General features: G+C 42.2%; 1 protein-coding gene across 1 annotated transcript in view; it reads right to left on the bottom strand.

Moving 5' to 3' along the window:
• The window catches only part of PLAC1 (placenta enriched 1), a 94283-nt gene extending 74912 nt beyond the window's left edge, over window positions 1–19371 (bottom strand). Inside the window, exon 1 of the mRNA XM_049873270.1 lies at window positions 19339–19371. The gene's annotated coding sequence lies outside the window, so the exon portion shown is untranslated. The remainder of the gene's footprint in view (window positions 1–19338) is intronic.
• Between the last annotated feature and the right edge of the window lie 1033 nt (window positions 19372–20404).

Below are 20404 nucleotides of genomic sequence, written 5' to 3'. Positions count from 1 at the left end.
AAGGCTGCAGGACAGAGCCTGTACCACACGCTTGATGATCAGCTACCTGGACGCCTGAGTTGAATTCATACAAGAAATGTGAATGGACTCCTAGACTGATATGCCTGATAACAGCTCTAGCCATCTGGGAACAGGACGTCAGAGCTCCAAAGGAGAAAATAATCAAGCTCGCTTACTCAAGCAACCCATTTGGGCATATCAAAACAAAACAAGCAAGAAGCTACAATACAGTAAGCAAACATAAAATAAACTGATGGAATAACTTATAGATGGCTCGGAGACAACAGTCAATATCAAGTCACATAAAGAAACAGACCATGATTGCTTCAACAAGCTCTCAAAACAAAGAATCCAGGGATCTTCTAGATGAAAGTGTCTTCCTGGAATTACCAGAGGCAGAATGCAAAAGTTTAATATACAGAACCCTTCAAGACATCAGGAAGGAAATGAGGCAATACGCAGAACAAGCCAAGGAACACACAGATAAAACAATTGAAGAAATTAAAAAGATTATTCAGGAACATAATGAAAAATTTAATAAGCTGGAAAAATCCATAGACAGACAGCAATCAGAAATTCAGAAGATTAACAATAAAATTACAGAAGTAGACAACTCACTAGAAAGTCAGAGAAGCAGAATTGAGCAAGAATTTCTGAACTGGAAGATAAATCACTTGGCACGAATATATTTGAAGAAGAATCAGATAAAAGAATTAAAAAAAAATGAAGAAACCTTAAGAATCATGTGGGGCTCTATCAAGAGAAATAACCTATGCGTGATGGGAGTACCAGAACAGGGAAGGATAACAGAAAATATAGAAAGAATTGCTGAAGATTTGTTGGTAGAAAACTTCCCTGATATCGTGAAAGATGAGAAGATATCTATCCAAGATGCTCATGAAACTCCACATCAGGTAGATTTTAAAAGAAAGTCACCAAGACATATTATAGTCAAACTTGCCAAAACCAAATATAAAGAGAGAATTTTAAGAGCAGCTAGGGATAAATGAAAAGTCACCTACAAAGGAGAGTCAACAAGAATAAGCTTGGACTACTCAGCAGAAACCATGCAGGCAAGAAGGCAAGATGACTGATATAAAAAATTGAAGGAAAATAATTGCCAGCCAAGAATTATATCCAGCAAAACTGTCTCTCAAATATGAAGGTGAAATTAGGACATTTCCAGATAAACAGAAGTTTAGGGAATTTGTAAAAACCAAACCAAAACTACAAGAAATACTAAAGGGAGTTCTTTGCTTAGAAAATCAATATCAGGTATCAACCCAAGACTAGAACACTGGGCAGAGAAATCAGAAGTCAACCCAGACAGGGAAATCACAAAAATAAATCAAGATAAAAAAACGCTCAATACAGGGAAAGAATGATGTTATTTTGTAAAAGAAGACAACATTAAAACAATAAAGAGGGACTAAGAAATGTAGTCATAGATCTTCCATATGGAGAGGAAGATAAGGAGATACAGAGCATTGATAAAGATGTGGAGCTTCTACCTTATTTTCCAAAGCTATCATTACACCAGTATCAAATTGCATGAGGATAGAAAAAGGACACTATACAGAAATCCTAAATAAATCATTAGTAAATCAAATCCTGTGCTTCAAAAAAAAAAGCATAACCTAGTAGGGTTTATCTCAGAAATGCAAGGCTGGTTCACCATTAAAAAATATATGAACGTAATTCATTATATTTGCATACAAAAGAGAAAAACCACAAGGTCATTTCAATAGATGCAGCAAAAAATTTGATAAAACTCAATACCCACTTGCTCTTAGAAAGCACTAAGAAAACTAGGAATAAAAGAAAACTTTAACTTGATGAAGAGCACCTACTACAAATTTACAGAAAATTCCACATTTAAAGAATTAGCATAGCACCATCTCACCCCAACAAGGCTGGCGATAATCCAAAAAACACAAAATGACAAATGTTGGAGAGGTTGTGGAGAGATTCGAACACTTATGCACTACTTGTGGGAATGTAAAATGGTACAACCACTTTTGAAAATGATATAGCTCTTCTTTAAAAAGCTAGAAATAGAACTACCATACAATCCAGCAATCCCACTCCTTGGAATATATCCTAGAGAAATAATAGCCTTTACACGAACAGATATATGCACACCCATGTTCATTGCAGCACTATTCACAATAGCAAAAAGATGAAAACAACCTAAATGCCCTTCAACAGACGAATGGATAAATAAATTATAGTATCTGGAATACTATGCAACAATAAAGAACAATGATGAATCCACAAAACATCTCACAACATGGATGAATCTGGAGGGCATTATACTGAGTGAAATAAGTCAGTCACAAAAGGACAAATATTGTATGAGACCACTGTTATATGAACGCAAGAAAAGCACAGAAAAAAGCATTCTTTGATAGTTACAAGGGTGGGGAGGGAGGTGGAGGGAAAATCACTAGATGGTAGACAAGGATGAACTTTGGTGAAGGCAAGGACAACACATAATACAGGCAAAGTCAGCACAACTTATGTGTAGAAATTTTTGAATGAGAAATTAACTTGAGCTGTAAACTTTCACTGAAAGCACAATTGAAAGAAACAAAAAACAATGTACAGCATGGTGAAGAACCAGATGGTATCTGCCAGAGATTACAGATAATAAACCTGAACAGCAAAACCGTAGCAGCTGTGAATTTAAAGACCTAAAACTTATGGGCTGCCCGTCTATGGAAGCCAAGTCCATGCTGAAGATAATGTAAGGCCATATGAAAGATAATGACAGTGAGATCAAAGGATGTTCAGGTGAAATCCTTGATTAAATGGAGGGATTGATCTGGAGAGTAGAAACCTCCTAAATCTTATAGGGCTTGGCCATAGTAAGGAAAGCTAGAATAAGGTCCAATTTCCCTTTCTCCTAGTTATATGATAGAAAAACTGGCACAGCAGTTTCCTCGTGTTGTTAACAAATAAGTGTACCTAAGTAAAACGAAGAAAGAAATGCTGCGTGACACATGTTACCTGATTTAAGCTAAACGTTAGAGTCCTGGCTGCTATGCATTGTTGCTAATGTATACACATTTAGCTCCCAGCAAAACCATAAGCTCCTGGTGATCACGGTCAACATCTCATACTTCTCTGTGCCCCTGTAGAGCCAGGCCCACAATGGGTAGCTGAATAATTGATGAGGGTTGATCAAATATAGCTAAAAATGTAAGAATTTTCCCCCAACATCCAGTCTTCGAGAAAGAAGTTTTGAGTAGCTTAATGAAAACACAAGCCCTCTCTATTTGAAGGCCTGAGTTTTAGCTTCAGGAAGGGAAGGGAGGAGTAGGGTTACTAAATTTCCCAAGATCACCCTCCCCACACTGTCACCCCTTGATGATCAGGCTTCTCTCTGCTTAACTTAGGTCAATGTTGCATGACGAATATTCCCTTTAAATAAGGATTAGACCAGGCCAGGTTTTGTTAGCATGTGAAAACGGAGCCAAACTTGTCAACTTACAATTGTGAAAATCTGACTTCTGGGAATCTTCCAGAAGTGAGCCAGGGGAAAACAAATAGCTGTCCTACCTACCTCACAGGGTCACTGTGAGAACCAAGTGAGATAATGGATACGAGCACACTTTGGAAAGCAGCAATGAAAAGCAGCTTGCTTCTTGAGCTTGGAGTAGAGTAATAGGAGCTCTTTGGTGATGTCAAGGCTTTGGTCAGGTGAAATCCTTGGACTCACCATTTCCCAAAGGTTTGCAAGACTTGCTTTCCGGCAATCCCTGGGAAAGTTCACTTTATCAGAGACTTCTCAAGCTATATATGAATTTATCCTTGAGTTCCCTTTTCCTTTTTCCAATTACACTTAGTTAGTTCACAATACTCTGGGGGTTCTGAAAGATAAGTTAACTTTTCCTTTTTTTGGTGTTGTGAAGAGACAGCTGGTGGTGTACGTTTAAATTTCAAACTTCTCTCCAAGGTCAAGAGCAAGTGCCGTGGGGAAAGCACACAGTGAGACTGAGGTCTTCTATGGATGGCCTAGAAATGATAGTAAATAAGAATAAATGGTAGCAAGTAAGGGATGCCTCTCTGTTTCCCCTGGAGAGACACATTCCCCTAGAATTCAAGTGCTGAAAGACTCAAGAGAATGTAGGTTGTAACAGTTAGAGGTTAGAGTAAGTGAGAAGATTTTTGCAAGAGTGAAGGTTTTGGTTAAAAAGATTCAGATTCTAAAAGTGAAGGACAATGGGGGAAGCCAGGGGAGAGTGAGCTCAGCTTGGCCAGAGAAAAGGAGAGAGTGCAGACTGTGCAGGGATTGTAGCCAAACAGCCCTAGATCAAGAATAGACTAGGCTTGCAGAGGCAGCCAAAGGTATTCTGACCGGGGAACTGAGCAAGATTTATCTCCTAAGATGGCCTACACTGGACAGAGTTTGGCTTTGGGTGTGGCTGATGTGTTGGGTGTGCATACATATCTCCTTACAGTTTGAGCCTTCAGATAGCTAGCCAAAATGGGGACAAGGGTAGGTTGCTGCTGGTGTCAGAAGTGGGGACAGAACTTGAGAATGAAAGCTACAGAGAGTACCCCTAGGCCCCCAGGAAACAGCAGTTCCTGGGCCACTGGCTAAGGAGCCCTGGTGGCACAGTAGTTAAGTAACTCGGCTACTAATTGAAAGGAAGGTGGTCCAACCCACCAGCTGCTCCACAGGAGAAAGATGTGGCAGTCTGCTTCCAGGAAGAGTTATAGTCTTGGAAACCCTATGGGGCAGTTCTACTCTGTCCTATAGGGTTGCTATGAGTCAGAGTTGACTTGATGGCAGCGAGTTGGGCCACTGGCTACCATATCTGCGTTAGCACAGCGTGCACTCAGCAGACTTGGCAGCTGGCTGAGAAGCTCACCACTGTGCCTTGTCCCAGGCCTCCTAGGCCACCAGACTCCACACACCATCTTCCACCACTCCACTTTTGGTTCCAGAACCCTGACCCTGATAAGCTGCTACACAGAACCGTGACAGCATTGTGAGATTGGATGTATGTGTATGTGGCGGGGGGGTCCCGAGTGGCCCCAGCCTCAGCCTCTCTGACTGCAGGCTTCGGGGGGGGGTGCCTGTACCTATGACCTTTGCTCGCTTGTGACTGCTGGATGGAGAGAGACGAGTGTAGGCCCCTGCTGGTCTGTCCCACACTCCCCGTTATGATAGGCAGTGAAGCAAATCATTTGGGCAATTGCCTGACCTTAATGGGATAGAAAGGAGTCCTCTAATGCCTGAAAGGAACATCCAAGTATGTGCTTACTGTTTAGTTTTCCTGGAAAAATAATTTCTCTGGCAGGCAAAAGAGGGTGAATTTGCCTTCAGAAAAGGATTGTGTCATATCCATAACCCCTGTGGCCCCTCTATGCATTTCCATGGCTGAAAAACTTGCATTCAGGGGAAAAGCAACCAAACATCTGCTAGGAAAAAGTTTTTGTTTTCAGTCAAAGAAAATTGTGTTCTGGAAAGAAAAAGAGATACAGTTTTGGCTAGCTCTTTGGGGGTTGCCCAGCAACCCACTGAAATCTAGAGATTTTTGAAGGAGAATAAAAAATGTAAATCAAGGGCTGACTCCCCAATGGTATGATTTTAAGGGCATCAAGTAAAGACTTCATTCCCTCTCCAATCTTCTTGGAATTCTTCCCTTTGAAAATCCACCCCTTTGAATTTGAAAGACCTTTCAAGTCTTCTGGAGTCATTTGTTGAAGAGTAGAATCCCTCTGGAAGGAATCTCACTTTAAACCAGGGCAGTTGATAATAGCTATCCCTTTAAAGAGGATCAAAATCTCTGGGATGGGAGAGAAGAAGGATCTCTGAGTGATAAGACAAGGGACAGGGGAATGAAGGAGGAGATGGGAGGGTCCCAAAGACTGGCACAGTGCTTGGTGCACAGAAGGCCCTTTAGTAAATATTTACTGAAAGAATGAAACCAGTTTCCAAAAGCAAAATCCTTGCCTAGTTTATTACTACTTCCAGAAAAAGTTCTTAGGATGTTTTGTTCCAGAAAGCAGTGGAGTGTGACCATATTTTGAAAAGCTATCTATCCAAAAGTGACTTCCAAAAGTCTTGGTACCCAAAGGGGATAAGTGTCCATTATTGGATAGATCATTTATGTGAGGCCCCTAATGCCCTAATGATATTTGATAAACAGGAAATCACTTTATAAGATGGGGAGCAGATTGTCAGTGGTCCTCCCCTTACAGCCCCTACTCTAAGCATCTCTGGTACTCGTCTCTTCTGTGCCTGCTCCCTTCACTTTCTACTCTCTTGCCCCCTCTCCTTCTGGCCCCCTTTCTTCTTCCGGCCTCCTCATGCCCTCAGCCTGCCAGTCATCCCCCACTTGCTCCTCCTCACCCACCCAAATACCCACCAGGAGAAGTCCTGCATGAGGCCCCAAGGGCTAGAGCAGTTGCTCCCCCCAAACCCACGCCAAGTGGTTTTTGTAGACAAGTTGCTTGTCTACAGTCTTTACAAAAGAAAACGAATCTAGAGCCAAACATTTCCCTAATCTCAATTCTCAGTTTATACTGGTGTGTGTGTGTGTGTCCCAAATGACTGCCCTGTGCCCAAAGCACCTTTCATGTGGCATATCTAGTTTACAGCATTGCAGGAGAGTAGCTTGAGCACATTTCCTGATTTTAATTAAGCCTTTTTGGGTTACAGTGACCCAGATGCAACCATCTAACTACTTCAAGCAGACTCTGAAAGGAGCTTAGGCTGGAATGTCTAGGTTAACTGAAGGCTTTGGTTAGAAAATACCCACACTGGCTGGCCATGTGACTCCAATTTGATGGATAGTTGCTATTGTTAGGCTGCTCTTTCAATCTCTGATGACATGGTCAGTGAGTGATCTGACTAATGTCATTCAGTGACATTTTGGGGTCTTTCTAAAGGATTTTGCTTTCTGTGGCCAACCCTAGTAAGGTTTGTTATTTCTAGTTCTATGGTTATTTGAGCAGCTGGTCCCCAGTGAGTGGGGAGGCGGGATCCACGTCAGGCTGACTCGATAGCAGAGCTTTTCCAGGCAACCTCATTTGCAGGTAAATCTCTCACCAGAGGAGCTGAAGCAATAGGGACAGAGGATTCAGAAGTGAGTTGGCGTTATGACAAGTAATCTTCAGGATTCTAGCTGGCTAGCTGACTTCCAGAAGCTCTACTACCAAATAGATGAGCAGTGCTTGCCAACTAACTTAACCTCTCTGTTCCTCAGTTTCCACATCTTTAAAAAGGTGAATGACAGCACCTACCTCAGTAGGAGGTAGTAGGATTAAATACATGATCTACTGAATGTGCTTACTTTAGCATTGGGCACACAGTATGTGCTTTAAAGCAGAGGAGGAATCGTTAAACATGAAAAAAAAAATGCTGGACTTCTTCAGAGACACTACAGGGTTGGAATAAATTGTAATGTGAGATCCCTGAGGCATGGTCCCACAGCCACAAGGTCTGTGGCTGCCCTCTGCCATTGTGGTCTGTCCATGACACTTAAGAATATAGAAGTGTCTCCAGGTTGGGAGGCTCACTGAGAATGTGAAGCACACACATGTGGCATGGTTGTGGTAGTGTTAGGAAATTGGAAACTGTGGCGATGGCTCCCCAACCCCACCATCATTATAGTCAATGAGTGCCTGTGACTTACATGGGGTCCACATATGAAAGTCCCAGCCCAAGCCCTTCATGCACTTGCTAACTTTGCCTCTCCCTGGGTCCCAGGGCTTGCCTCCCTCTTTCCCGAAGGTTCAACCAGTGGTGATTCAGGGGCTATGTTGGCAGGCCCTGGGCCCTTTTTGGCACCCTTTCCTCTCCCCACCACCTGCCTACCCTCCAGCCTTACCCCAAAGACCAGGAGCAGTACTACCCTCTGTTCTCCTTTCTTTCTTTTCTTTTACTTTAAGTGAAAAGATGACTTTCTTAAAATGTTAGGTATCCCATCTCTACTGCTGAGATACTTTGACTTAGAGAAGACAAGGAACTTCAGTGCTTCGCACTGCAATGTGAACATTCCAGACAGTGAAACAAGCTAATGGGGTACTCTGGCATTTTGGGGTCCCTCAAATGACACTTGAAAAAAAAATTTTTTTTTTTCAAATGACACCAGGACCTGGCTACCTACTCAGTCCCATTCAGAGGGTGATTAAGATACAGGGCTGGACTTTTCAAGACTCCTGAGGCACCTATTTAGGGTCAATGCACGACTTCATGAATCTGTGGGCATCACCAGAACTCTGGGTCTTGTCCCAGGATTGTTCCAGAAACATTGCGACTGGGACTCCTAGGGCTGCTTCTAGTAGAGGTTCAATCCCCCAGAGCTTAAAAAAGCCCTTTCTTAGAAATTCAAGCCCATATCAGGAATGATAATAGGATGGCTGCCTCCCAAGGTTTGCAAGCTGTGCGGGATTTAGCTGCCAAACACTAAAGGACTCCAGTCCCGCTTTGTTAATTGTGCCAATGCTTTCATTTTTCAGGCAATTTCATTTCAATCCCAGATCTGGTTTCTCAAATCACATTTTTCCAATCAGTCCTTCCCATTTGCAGGGAGGAGCCTTATGGTTGAGAGTGGGATTTGAATCTGCCCAGGTGCTGCCGGTTAGGGAGGGTTTTCCTATTCAAAGCTGCACATGCTTTAGAAATGTGACCCCCCCCCATGATTGCAACAGGAGGTAATCATCTTCAGTGGGGAGGGCCTGGGCAGAAGCTCCTAGGGGAGCTTGGGGCCTGTCCTTGGACCTTAGCATTTCTCTGGCACTTTGCCTTCTCTCTGTCGGTTCTCATGCCTTGAACAAGCACTGTGAGTGCAACTTGCAGCCTTCGACACAGTTCTGTCACTGAAGCCCCAGTCTTGTTTTCTCCAATTGCTTACAGCAGCATCGCCCAAACTTAGAGAAATACTCAAGCCATTCTTAGAACCAGGCAAGTTCAGGAAGCCCAGGCAATTCCTTTCTACCCAGATGCCCCACCAAGCACAATATGATGAAAACCATACTCTCTGAAAAGCCACTGTCTTAGGCTGGGTTCTCTAAAGAAGCAAAGCCAGTGAAGTGTATGCATGCATACATACACACACACACATACATATATATATAGAGAGAGAGAGAGATTTATCTCAAGGAAATGACCCACGCAAGTTGTAGAGACTGAGAAGTCCCAAGTCTGTGGGTCAGGTGTTAGGCTAGAGGCTTCTCCTGACTCACGTAGCTGCAGGGGCTGACAAACTGAAGATCAGCAGGTCAGATGGCAGGCCACTGGTTCACAGGCTGCAGAGGCCAATGAATCCCAAGATTGGCAGGCAATATGACAGGCAGCTGGCTCAAGTCCCAAGAACCAGAGGTCAGATGATGATGAGCCAGATGCAGGATCCAGAGCAAGCAAATGAGCTTTGCCAGAAGTCTATATATATATATATATATATATATATATATATATCTCGGATGCAGGCCACAACCCCAAGAAAACTCCCCTTACAACTGATTGGCTGATCACAACAGATCACATCATGGAGGATGTCTACATCATTATATGACTGCCAAACTTCATCATTACACAATTGCCAAACCACTGAGAATCATGGCCCAGCCAACCTTAACTACCACAGCTACCCATCTGGAAAACTGTGTGAAAGAATGAGGCAGAGCTACACACGATTACAGAGAATAATCACCAGGAAGTCTTGTGGAGTGAAGAACATCAAACTGGCAAGATGACAGTAGACGCTTTTGTAAACTGACCTCTGTGGAGCCAACTGTCAGCATTAAAGGTGCTCTCCTTTCCTCTGTAAAATGCACTGACTAGTGCCCGTGACACGTAGGATGGGCAGGGCTCCTATGCCTGCCTCTCTAGGCAGCCCTGGCACTTCTACTTCAGCTGATTTTTGATTAACCTGATTTTAACTCCCCCAATTACATAGATAAGAGGATCCATTTGTAGCTAACAAAAAGATTTATAGTATGAACCTGTCTATTTAAAAAAAAGGCCCATTTTAAAAATAGACATCCAGTTTTGCCGGCAACATTTGTTAAAAAGACTGCTGGTAAAACCGGATGTCCATCTGTAAAAAAAAGAAACGAGGCCCATACCTTATAGCATACACAAAAACTAACTCGAAATGGATCAAAGACCTAAATATAAAACCTAAAACAATAAAGATCATGGAAGAAAAATAGGGACAACACTAGGGGCCCTAATACATGGCATAAATAGTACACAAACCATAACTAACAATGCACAAACACCGAAAGAGAAACTAGATAACTGGGAGCTCCTAAAAATGAAACACTTACGCTCATCAAAAGACTTCACCAAAAAAGTAAAACAAGAACCTACAGACAGTGAAAAAAATTTTTGGCTACCACATATCTGGCAAGGGTCTAATCTCTAAAATCTATAGAATACTCCAATATCTCAACCACAAAAGACAAATAATCCAATTAAAAAATGGGCAAAGGATATAAACAGACGCTTCACCAAAGAAGATATTCAGATGGCTAACAGACACATGAGGAAATGTTTGCAATCATTAGCCATTAGAGAAATCCAAATCAAAACTACAATGAGAAACTATCTCACCCCGACGTTACTGGCACAAATCGCAAAAAATAAAACAAGCCAGAAAATAACAAATGTTGGAGAGGTTGCAGGGAGACTGGAACTCTTATGCATTGCTGGTGGGAATGTAAAATGGTACAACCACTATGGAAAACGATATGGCACTTCCTTAAAAAGCTAGAAATAGAAATACCACACCACCCAGCAATCCCTCCTAGGAATATATCCTAGAGAAAGAAGAGCTGTCACACGAATAGATATATGCACACTCATGTTCATTGCAGCATTATTCACAATAGCAAAAAGATGGAAACAACCTAAGTACCCATCAACAGAGGAATGAATAAACAAACTATGATACATACACACAACGGAATACTACAAAACGATAAAGAGCAATGATGAATCCACGAAACATCTCACCAGATGGATGAATCTGGAGGGCATTATGCTGAGTGAAATAAGTCAATCACAAAAGGACAAATATTGTATGAGACCATTGTTATAAAAACCCAAGAAAAGGCTTACACGCAGAAAAAAATCTTTGATGGTTACCAGGGAGGCGAGGGGTGCAGAGGGGAAATCATTAACTAGGTAGTAAACAAGTGTTAACTTTGGTGAAGGGAAAGACAACGCACCACATAGGGGAAGTCAGCACAACTTGACCAAAGCAAAGTGATAGAAGCTTCCTAGATACATCCAAACACCTCCAGGGACCGAGTTACTAGGGCTGAGAGCTGGTGACCATGACCTTGGGAGACATTTAGGTCAATTGGCATAACAAAGTTCATAAAGAAAATGTTCTACATCCTACTTTGGTGAGTAGCGTCTGGAGTCTTAAAAGCTTGCAAGTGGCCATCTAAGATACACCTATTGGTCTTATCCCATCCAGAGCAACGGAGAATGAAGAAAGCCAAAGACGCAAGGAAAATATTAGTCCGAAGGTCTAATGGGCCACATGAACCACAGTCTCCAAAAAGCCTGAGCCCAGAAGAACTAGATGGTGCTGGCTACCAGCACCAACAGCTCTAACAGGGATCACAGTAGAGGGTCCTGGACAGAGCGGGAGAAAAATGTAGAACAAAATCCAAATTCACACACACACAAAAAGACCAGACTAGAGGAACCCCTGAAACTATGCCCCCCAGAAACCCTGCTAACTCAGAACTGAAGCCACTCCCAAAGTCCACCTTTCAGCCAAAAATTAGACAGACCTATAAAACAAACTATAAGACACATGAGGAACGGGCCCCTTAGTTCAATCAGCATATGAGACAGAATGGGTGACACTTGCCCAGAAGCAAAGATGAGGAGGCAGGAAAACTGGATGGATGGACATGGGAGCTTGAGGTGCAAAGCGAATGGGGGAGAATGCTGATACAATGTGGGACTTGCAACCAATGTCACAAAAGAATTTGTGCATAAATTTTTTAATGAGAAACTAATTTGTGCTGTAAAGTTTTACCTAAAGCACAATTGAAAAAAGAAGAAATCTACAAACATACATACAGGCTTGTAAAATGCAGATAAAATTTCAAGACATGTGAATGGCAGTTGCTTCTGGAAGGAGTACTGGATGTCCGGGGTGGTGAGGTTCACGTTACACCCTTTTGTACTGTTTTAACTTTTCACTGTGTTCCTGCATTATTTTCTCCTAAATTTTTACCTTGAGTCTTCTCAAGTACACCAAGAAAACAAAACCCGAGACTCAAAAAACAGTAAAACAGCACACATATACCCTCTACGAAGATTCCACAATTAACAGTTCAATATATTTGCTTTGACAGTTAACGTGTTCAGCTGCTAATCAAAAGGTCAAAGGCTCAAGTCCACCCAGAGGTGCCTCAGAAGAAAGGCCTGGCAACCTACTTCTGAAAAAACCAGCCATTGAAAGCCCTATGGACCAAAGTTCTATTTTGACACACATGGGGTCACCATGAGTTGGAGTCGACTCGATGGCAAACTGTCACCATCATCACATATTTGATTTATACGTTTGCTTCTATCAATCAATCTATTTACACATACGTATTTTTTTCTTTGTTGAACCACTTGAAAGTTGCAGGCATTATGACACATCATCTCTAAATTCTTCAGCACAACCCTCCTAAGCATAAGGAGATTCTCCCTCCTAATCACAAACCATTATCACACCTAAAAAAATAAACAATGATCTCCTATATCAGTACAATTCCAATCTTATTCAAATTGCCCCAGTTATTCCCAAGTGTCTTTTATCGTTTTTTAAAATCCAGAATCTAAAATTAAGGTTTGTGCATTGCATTTACTTAACAAAGTTTCTTTAGTGTCATTTAATCTAGAACAGTGCATGCTTCCAATTTTTTGTGTGTGTGACGTTGAGGTTTTGAAGAGTCCAGGCTGGTGCTGTGTTGTGCACTTGGAAACTCCAAACTGTCACTTAACTGAATGTGAGAAGATGCTTTGTGGATCTTTAAACCAAAAAAAAACCTAAACTCATCAGTGTGGAGTATATTCTGCCTCACGGCTACCCCCCAGGTGTGACATAGCTTTTCTTGGCTGTAATCTTTACAGAAGCAGATCACCAGGACATTCTTCTGTGGTGCCACTGGGTGAATTTGAATCAAATACCTTTAGGTTAGTCACCAGCTGCAAACCATTTGCACCACCCAGGGACCTTATTGTTGATCTTTGTTGTTGCTGTTGGTAGGTGCCATCGAATCGATTTTGACTCATAGTGACCCCACGTGACAGAGTAGAACTACCCCATAGGGGTTTCTAGGCTGTAATTTTTACGGAAAGGCGTCCTGGTTGTGCGATGGTTAAAGCGTTTGGCTGCTAACCAAAAGGTCAGTGGTTAAACCCACCCACCACCCCATGGGAGAAAAGACCTGGTGATCTGTTCCCATAAAGATTACAGCCTAGGAAACCCTGTCGGGCAGTCTACTCTGTGCGCAGGCTCCACAGCACACAACAACAATCTTTACAGGAGTGGATTGCCAAGTGTTTCTTCCAAGGAGCTACTAGGCGGGTTCGAACTGCCAGCCTTTTGGTTAGCAGCTGAGTGCCTAACCATTGTGCAACCAGGACACTTTTGTTGATCTTTCGGGCCCTCCTTTTAACATGAGAGAATGTGACTCTGAGAATCTCTGCCTCAGGCGACACAGGCAAGACCAAAGGCCATGCCCTACCGTCTAAATAATCACAGTCATCGCTCCTATTTACAGAGTGTCTATTGTGTGTTCAGCACTTTGAATATATATTCTATTTGATCCCCACTTCACAGATGAAGAAACAGAGGCTTAGAGAGGATACGTGACTTACCCAGGGTCACCCAGCTATTAACTGCTGAAAGCTGTAATTTGAACCCCAAACCAAAGAAAAACCAAAGCCACTGCCGTCGGGTCGATTCTGAGTCATAGTGACCCTGCAGGACAGAATACAACTGCCCCACAGAGTTTTCAAGGAGCACCTGGTGGATTCGAACTGCTGACCTTTTGGTTAGCAGCTGTAGAACTTAACCATTACGCCACCAGGGTTTCCGATTTGAACCCAGGTCTGTCTAAATACAGAGCCCATACTCTTTCCCTGTGGCCTATTGACAGTGAATGGTATGTTGATGGAAGGAAGGAAGGAAGAGGAATAGAACTGCTGGGAATAGGATCAAATCTATTCCAGTACTCTCGTTTATAAATGAGAATGCTGCTCTCTGCCCAACCTGAGGGCACAGCTGTGCTACCAGTGATACTACCTTGTCTCCCCTCAGAGACAAGGCCCAGAGACGGGCTTCTCTGTGGCCATGGAAGAATGAAGCAAAGCAGCCCACACGGCAAATGGGTTTAGGGTCCCAGCCTCATTCTCAAAGGGCCCTAAACTGACCACTTGAGTTCATGGGAACCCCCAGCGGGTTAAAAGCAATGGTAAGGCAGTAGGTAAATAGAGCAAAGGAAGGCAGGATAAGATGGCAAGTAGACAGGGAGAAGGATAGGAGATTAGGTGGGGAGATAGGTGTTCAGGGGAATCCCACAGGAATTCCTAAGGAGCATCCCCGCAATTGAGGAGTGGTGTGTTTGTGTGTGAGTGACATTGAGTATACATGCATTTGTGTGCATGTGTGTTGTGTAGCTGTTCACTCTTTGGATTTAAATAAAGAACAGACCAAATTCATACTCAAACTGCCTCCTTCTCAGCAGCCACCTCATCACCCCACATCACATTTCCCAGCTGGAAGGCAGGAATTGCGTGGCCAGACCTGGACCCATCTGGGAAACACCAGGGTCTTCCTGAGTCGTCATACACCACGCTGGCCGCCAAGGCATAAGGTGACTTAAGCAAAGCCTTCACACAGGCCGTATGCACACAGTCTTAAAACCCCAAGGGAAAGTGGTAGCAGAAGCAGGGCTGCTGTGCCTGCCAAATTTCCAAAGGGAAGAAGGAACTTGCTGCGTCTGTGTTTGCCCCCAGGACTGGAAAAATATATCTCAGTCACTGGAACTGATGGGGGGTGGCCTTTGCCTTCATAGGAGAGTCCCTGTTTATACAAATACTGCTGATGGCCTGATGTATGTGTGTGTGTGTTGTTTATATAAATAGAGCGATACACGTTGTCAGATTGCATCAGCTACCTGCTTCACGTTGTACTCTGGTGCCTTAAAAAACAGTCTGAAAATCAGAATAATCTGTGGTCTCTGAAGTGTTTTCCAGTTTGGTATTTTGCTTTGGGAGTCAAAGAAACCCACGTCTGGTGCTTAACCTTGAGATAGTCGCTGATTGAATGAATTACTGTATATCTACTTCCATTTGTTAGAAGCCTCATTGCTTTGACAGAGCTCATTCACAGGAAAAAGGAGGGTGGGGGGTCATATCGGGGTGGTAGTAGTTCTTAGAGAAACTACGCGGTGAGCTGGCCCCTTGCAGTGCGTGCTCTTGCCAACAAAGCCTTTAATTTCTTAATTCAGTAAACATATGTCAAGTGTATCAGATGCTGTGGTGGGCGTAGGAGACACGAGCACGAATAAAACATGTCCCTTTCCTCAAGGAATCTTGCCTCTGCCCCTGGTTCTCTCGAAGATTCCATAGTCAAATGAGAGGTCAGTTTCTTTAGAAACGTGCAGAGATCTCTGGTCACTACAGTTTGCCTGAGTTCCTGCAGGAATCTTCTTCTCCACTCCAAATACATTACAAATTTTTAAATTGAGCAGTAAAGCTCAACAGCAAAAATACAAACACGCTCTAGTGCCAGAAATAAAGAGGGAGCTCACAGCTACAGCGGTGAGCAGGAAGTGCAACTAGACAGCCTATAAAAGCCAAAACCAAACCCACTGCCGTCAAGTCGATTTCAACTCATAGCAACCCTGTGGGACAGAGTAGAACTGCCCCATAAGGTTTCCAAGGCTGTAAATCTTAACGGAAGCAGCCACATCTGTCTCCTGCGGAGCGGCTGGTGGATTCGAACAACCAACCTTTTGGTTAGCACTTTAACCACGGTATCACCAGGACTCCTTAGACAGCCTATAGGACAACCAAAAGTGGACATACATTCTGGGTATGGGGTTTTATTGGCAGATGGGGATGGGACTGAGATCTGAGCTTAGAAAACCAGCAGCTGGTAAGGACTGGTCCATAAGTGGGGGTGGGGCAAAAAACAGTTCAGAAGTGTACTGGCCACCTTGAGCTGAGGGTGGGAAGAATGTCACATGACCCAAGATACTCAGGGCTCCCAGGTAAGGCGATTCTTGCTAAATAACAGGAATAACAACACTAACCAAGTGCCTAATTTTCTGCTGGGCACTGTACTAAGTGCTTTGCTTATATAAACTCATTCTTAGAAACCCCTGTGTTACTGATACTGAAACTGAAGAACAGAGAGATTAAGTAACTTGGCTAAGGTCACACAGCTAGGAAGTGACAGAGCCAGAATTCAAACCCAGGCTGTATAGCACATGAGTCTGTGTTGTAACTACTACTCTGAAGATGAACTCATAGACAAAATTTGCTAAGTCTACGAAGAAATAAATCACCATAAGACCAGTGCAACAAATGGGAGAATTCATACCTTAGGAGCTAAAGCTAATAGAGAAATCTGAGAGACTTCAAAAGAAGAATGCTTAAATTTTTAAAAAAAAATTAAAAAAAAAGGAATAGGAACAACAAGGCAAGAAGAGAACAGCATGAAAAAAATGGATGGACTTGTAAAAGAACCAAAATACAGGCACTGAAATGAAAGAAAAGAACCCTCAATAGATGATTAAACAACAACCCAGACATGGTTGATGAGAGAATTAGTGAGTTGGGAGACAGATCTGAGGAAATCATCCAGAACACAGAACAGAGGAATAAAGAGATGGAAAATATGAAAGAGAAGTTAAGCTCATGGAGGAGAGAATGAAGAGTTCCAGAAAGAGAGAATTGAGAGAATGAATGGGGGGAGGGACAGTATTTGAAAAATAAGAAGAACTTTTCCAGAATTGAAGAAAACCATGAATCCTCTAGCTTCTGTCTTAATATCAAGCTCAGGTTGGTAATCAGTCATCATGGGAGGAGGCCAGCATCTTAGCTCTGTCACTGCTTCTATAATAGCTCTAAAGCACAGAATTGTTTATATAGGCAATGTTTCTCAAATTTTTTCCATTATTGTCCCCCCCACTAGCTCCCAGGAGCCTTTTTTAGATTTTATTTGCTAATCACCCCACCTCATGAAAATTGAATACCAAAGATAAACTGTATATGTGTTTGCATACTGTATGTTTATCTGCGTTTTATGCATGCATAATATAGGCTGTTCCCATCATGGGAGAGGACGGTTCTTCCACTTCCTTCTCCCTCCTCCTTTGCCTAGATTTCTATTCATTCTTTAGTATCAGCTTAAATGGCACATCCTGAACCCACCAGAACAGGTCAGGCCCCTAAATTACATGACTTCCTTCAAGGTTCTTATGAAAAAAAAGCATAGGTAAATAATGATTTAGGTGATTATTTATTTAGCAGGGACCATGTCTCTCACAAAGAGCCCTCCCTGGTGGCTTGACTGCTAACTGAAAAGTTGGTGGTTGGAACCCACCAGCCGCTCTATGGGAGAAAGATCTGGTGATCTGCTTCTGTAAAGGTTTGAGCCTTGGAAACCCTATGGGGGCAGTTCTATCTGTCCTATAGGGCTGTTATGAGTCGGAATCGGCTCGATGGCAAGGGGTTTTACGTCTCTATAATTTTTCTTGGTCTCCAGGGCTCAGCACAGTGGCTGGCACACGGTAGATGCTCAAATGGCTGAAGAAATGAATGAGTACGATAAGTGGCATTACCTGAGCAGATGAGAGGAACATTGTCGCCTCAGGAGGGACTTCGGAAAGCTATTTTAAGTCTTCCCCAGCTTATGAGCTGAACTATTGTGCAACTACTTCTGAAAGCAAAATATACGCTTTTCTTAAAACCTCACTACAGGAGTTCCTTTTTCCTTTAAATAGTTCTCATTATTTGGAAGCAAAAGGTGGTCAGGAAGCTGTTGAGAATAGAGACAGACTTCTTTTTGAAAAGATGTAAAAATAACATCTAAAATCATTTCCTATTTTAGAAGAGCCAGGGGAACTCCCAGCTTCAAAGAAATCCTGTAGTAAATCCTTTTGTCACAGGAAATAATGAACCAAACTGAGTGAAGATTCTCTTTTTATGCAATAGAACCAAAACAAACAGGTTACGATTTGGTGTGGTCACGATACCGTGCTGGAGTTGGCTCAGATCAGCTCATGAGAGACAAGCATTAAATTTTCAAAAATTTTGTGAGCTGGCTGTTAAATACAGCCATCATTAAAAATTAAATTTTTAATACACTTATAAGTAAATAAATTATATTAAAAACAAAGCTAATAAATACTTAAAGCTCATCAGTTCCTAATTATTTTACTACACTTTACTATTATCCATGTCCTTGAGGTTATTTATGTCTTGTGTATCTGTATGGTGGCAATACTGCAGGATGTTTTGTGACTGTGAATCTCTTCCCAACTCCACGTTCAGTGACACCAAATTAGTAGCTTGACAGTAGGAGTATTTACACCAAGAAAACTGGCAAACGCTACAAATCCTACAAGTCAGTGCTTAATCTATTGTTTTGTTGATTGCCTTGACCAGGGGTCACCAAACTACAGTCTCCAGTCTGTTTTTGTGCAGTCCACAGGCTAAAAATGGTTTTTAAATTTTCACAGGGTTGTAAAAAAAAGAAAAAGAATATGCAACACAAAAAATATAGGTGGCCATCAAGCCTAAAATATTTACTATCTCGATATTTACAGAAAATGTCTGATGACCCCTGCAGACTTAAAGTGAGAAAAGATTAATAGCACAGATTAAACTTAACATTGTGTTATCTCTTTAGCTGTTACATTGTGAATGGTACAAAAAAACTAAGGAAATATTCTTCTAGTATTCAAAAACTATTATCTGATTTAACAAAGAAGTCACTTGCTTCATTGACATAAATAAAATTTCAATATACATCTTTGTTGCTTCATTTTTGTCTTACCAATATAAACCAATATTCATGTCGGAAACACGTGTTCAACAATTGTCAGCTTAGCTTGGCTATGGATCCAAGAGTTAGGCAAAAATCAACTAAAGCATTCTATGACAGTTAATTGGCTATATGGAATTTACGATGGCAAATATTGTATGTTTTATTATTATTTGTAAATGCTACAATCCTTTTGTATCAGTAAAATTTATGACTTTTTTGTGTGTATATACACACACACACACATACTTTTTTTTCCAGAAAGTGGGTTGTTAAGCATTTTCTAACACACCATTGGTCCTACCTGCAGGACAGGCAAAGGTCTGTAGGAATTCTCTCAGTCTTTAAAAAGGCTCTTGATCTCCTTTCTGGAGCTGGGTCTGAGCAAATCTCTTAACCTGAAAACAAACACACATCTGAACTGTCTTAATACATTTGAGTTACTGCTGAAAGCTCTAACCCCTCTCATCTGACCATTGTTGGGGGGAGAGTTGTCTAGTCCTTGAGGCCTTGAGCTGCCTGGGAAAGTCCTCAGGAAAAGATAACATTTCATTTTGGTGACAAACTTGTTGATTTTACAGATAACATCCACATTTTGCCCTCGAGAAGGAGCTCTCGACAAGGACATTGGATTTTATGTTTTTCTCTAAACAGTCATTAGTACAAATTAATAAATCTTTTTGTTGGGGAACATTGGGCTATATTTCATCTTAGTCTGTTCAGCTAACAGAGGAAAAAAAATGAATGAGTTTCCTTGGGTTCAGGATATAGAGAACAAGAAACTTTGAAGTTCTATGGACCTGGCACGCACCCCTAAGTCATGCTAAGGACACAGAGCACCAGTTACGAGCGTGAGCAGAAAATGCATGAGTACATCCTTGCTTTCTCTGGCAGTGGAATTTAGAAACCTCTAGAACATAGATTTTCAAACCTGAGAGTGCGCTGAAATCCCCTGGAGGGCTTGTTAAAACAGACAACTGGGTCCCACCCCCAGAGTTTCTGATACAGTAGGTCTGAGGTGGGGCCTCAAATTCTACATTTCTAACCAGGATACAGGTGATGCTGATGCTGCTGGTCTGGGAACCACACTTTGAAAATCATTGATCTAGGAAGAAAGCCCCTGGGTTCTAGTTGCCTAGTTTTGATTATAATCTGCCTTGAGCTGTTCCCTACAAGGTCGCCTCAACAGTTTGTGGTCATCTAAGCAACCTGGAAAACGTGTTTCTCTCACAATTCACACAAAAACCAAGCAAAAAGCTTGGCTGATCTGAACCTGGGCCATTTCAGCTTTGGGTAGAGTTAGGCCCATCCCCATCAGAAAGCTCTTTTAGGGCCCAAATTAGTATTTCAACTTCTATAAAAGCAGCAAG

The sequence above is a fragment of the Elephas maximus genome, chromosome X, assembly GCF_024166365.1.
Source record: "Elephas maximus indicus isolate mEleMax1 chromosome X, mEleMax1 primary haplotype, whole genome shotgun sequence".
NCBI classification, from domain to species: Eukaryota; Metazoa; Chordata; class Mammalia; order Proboscidea; family Elephantidae; genus Elephas; species Elephas maximus.
The sequence above is the reverse complement of the archived record's forward strand: the minus strand, read 5'-3'. Positions and strand labels throughout refer to the sequence as shown.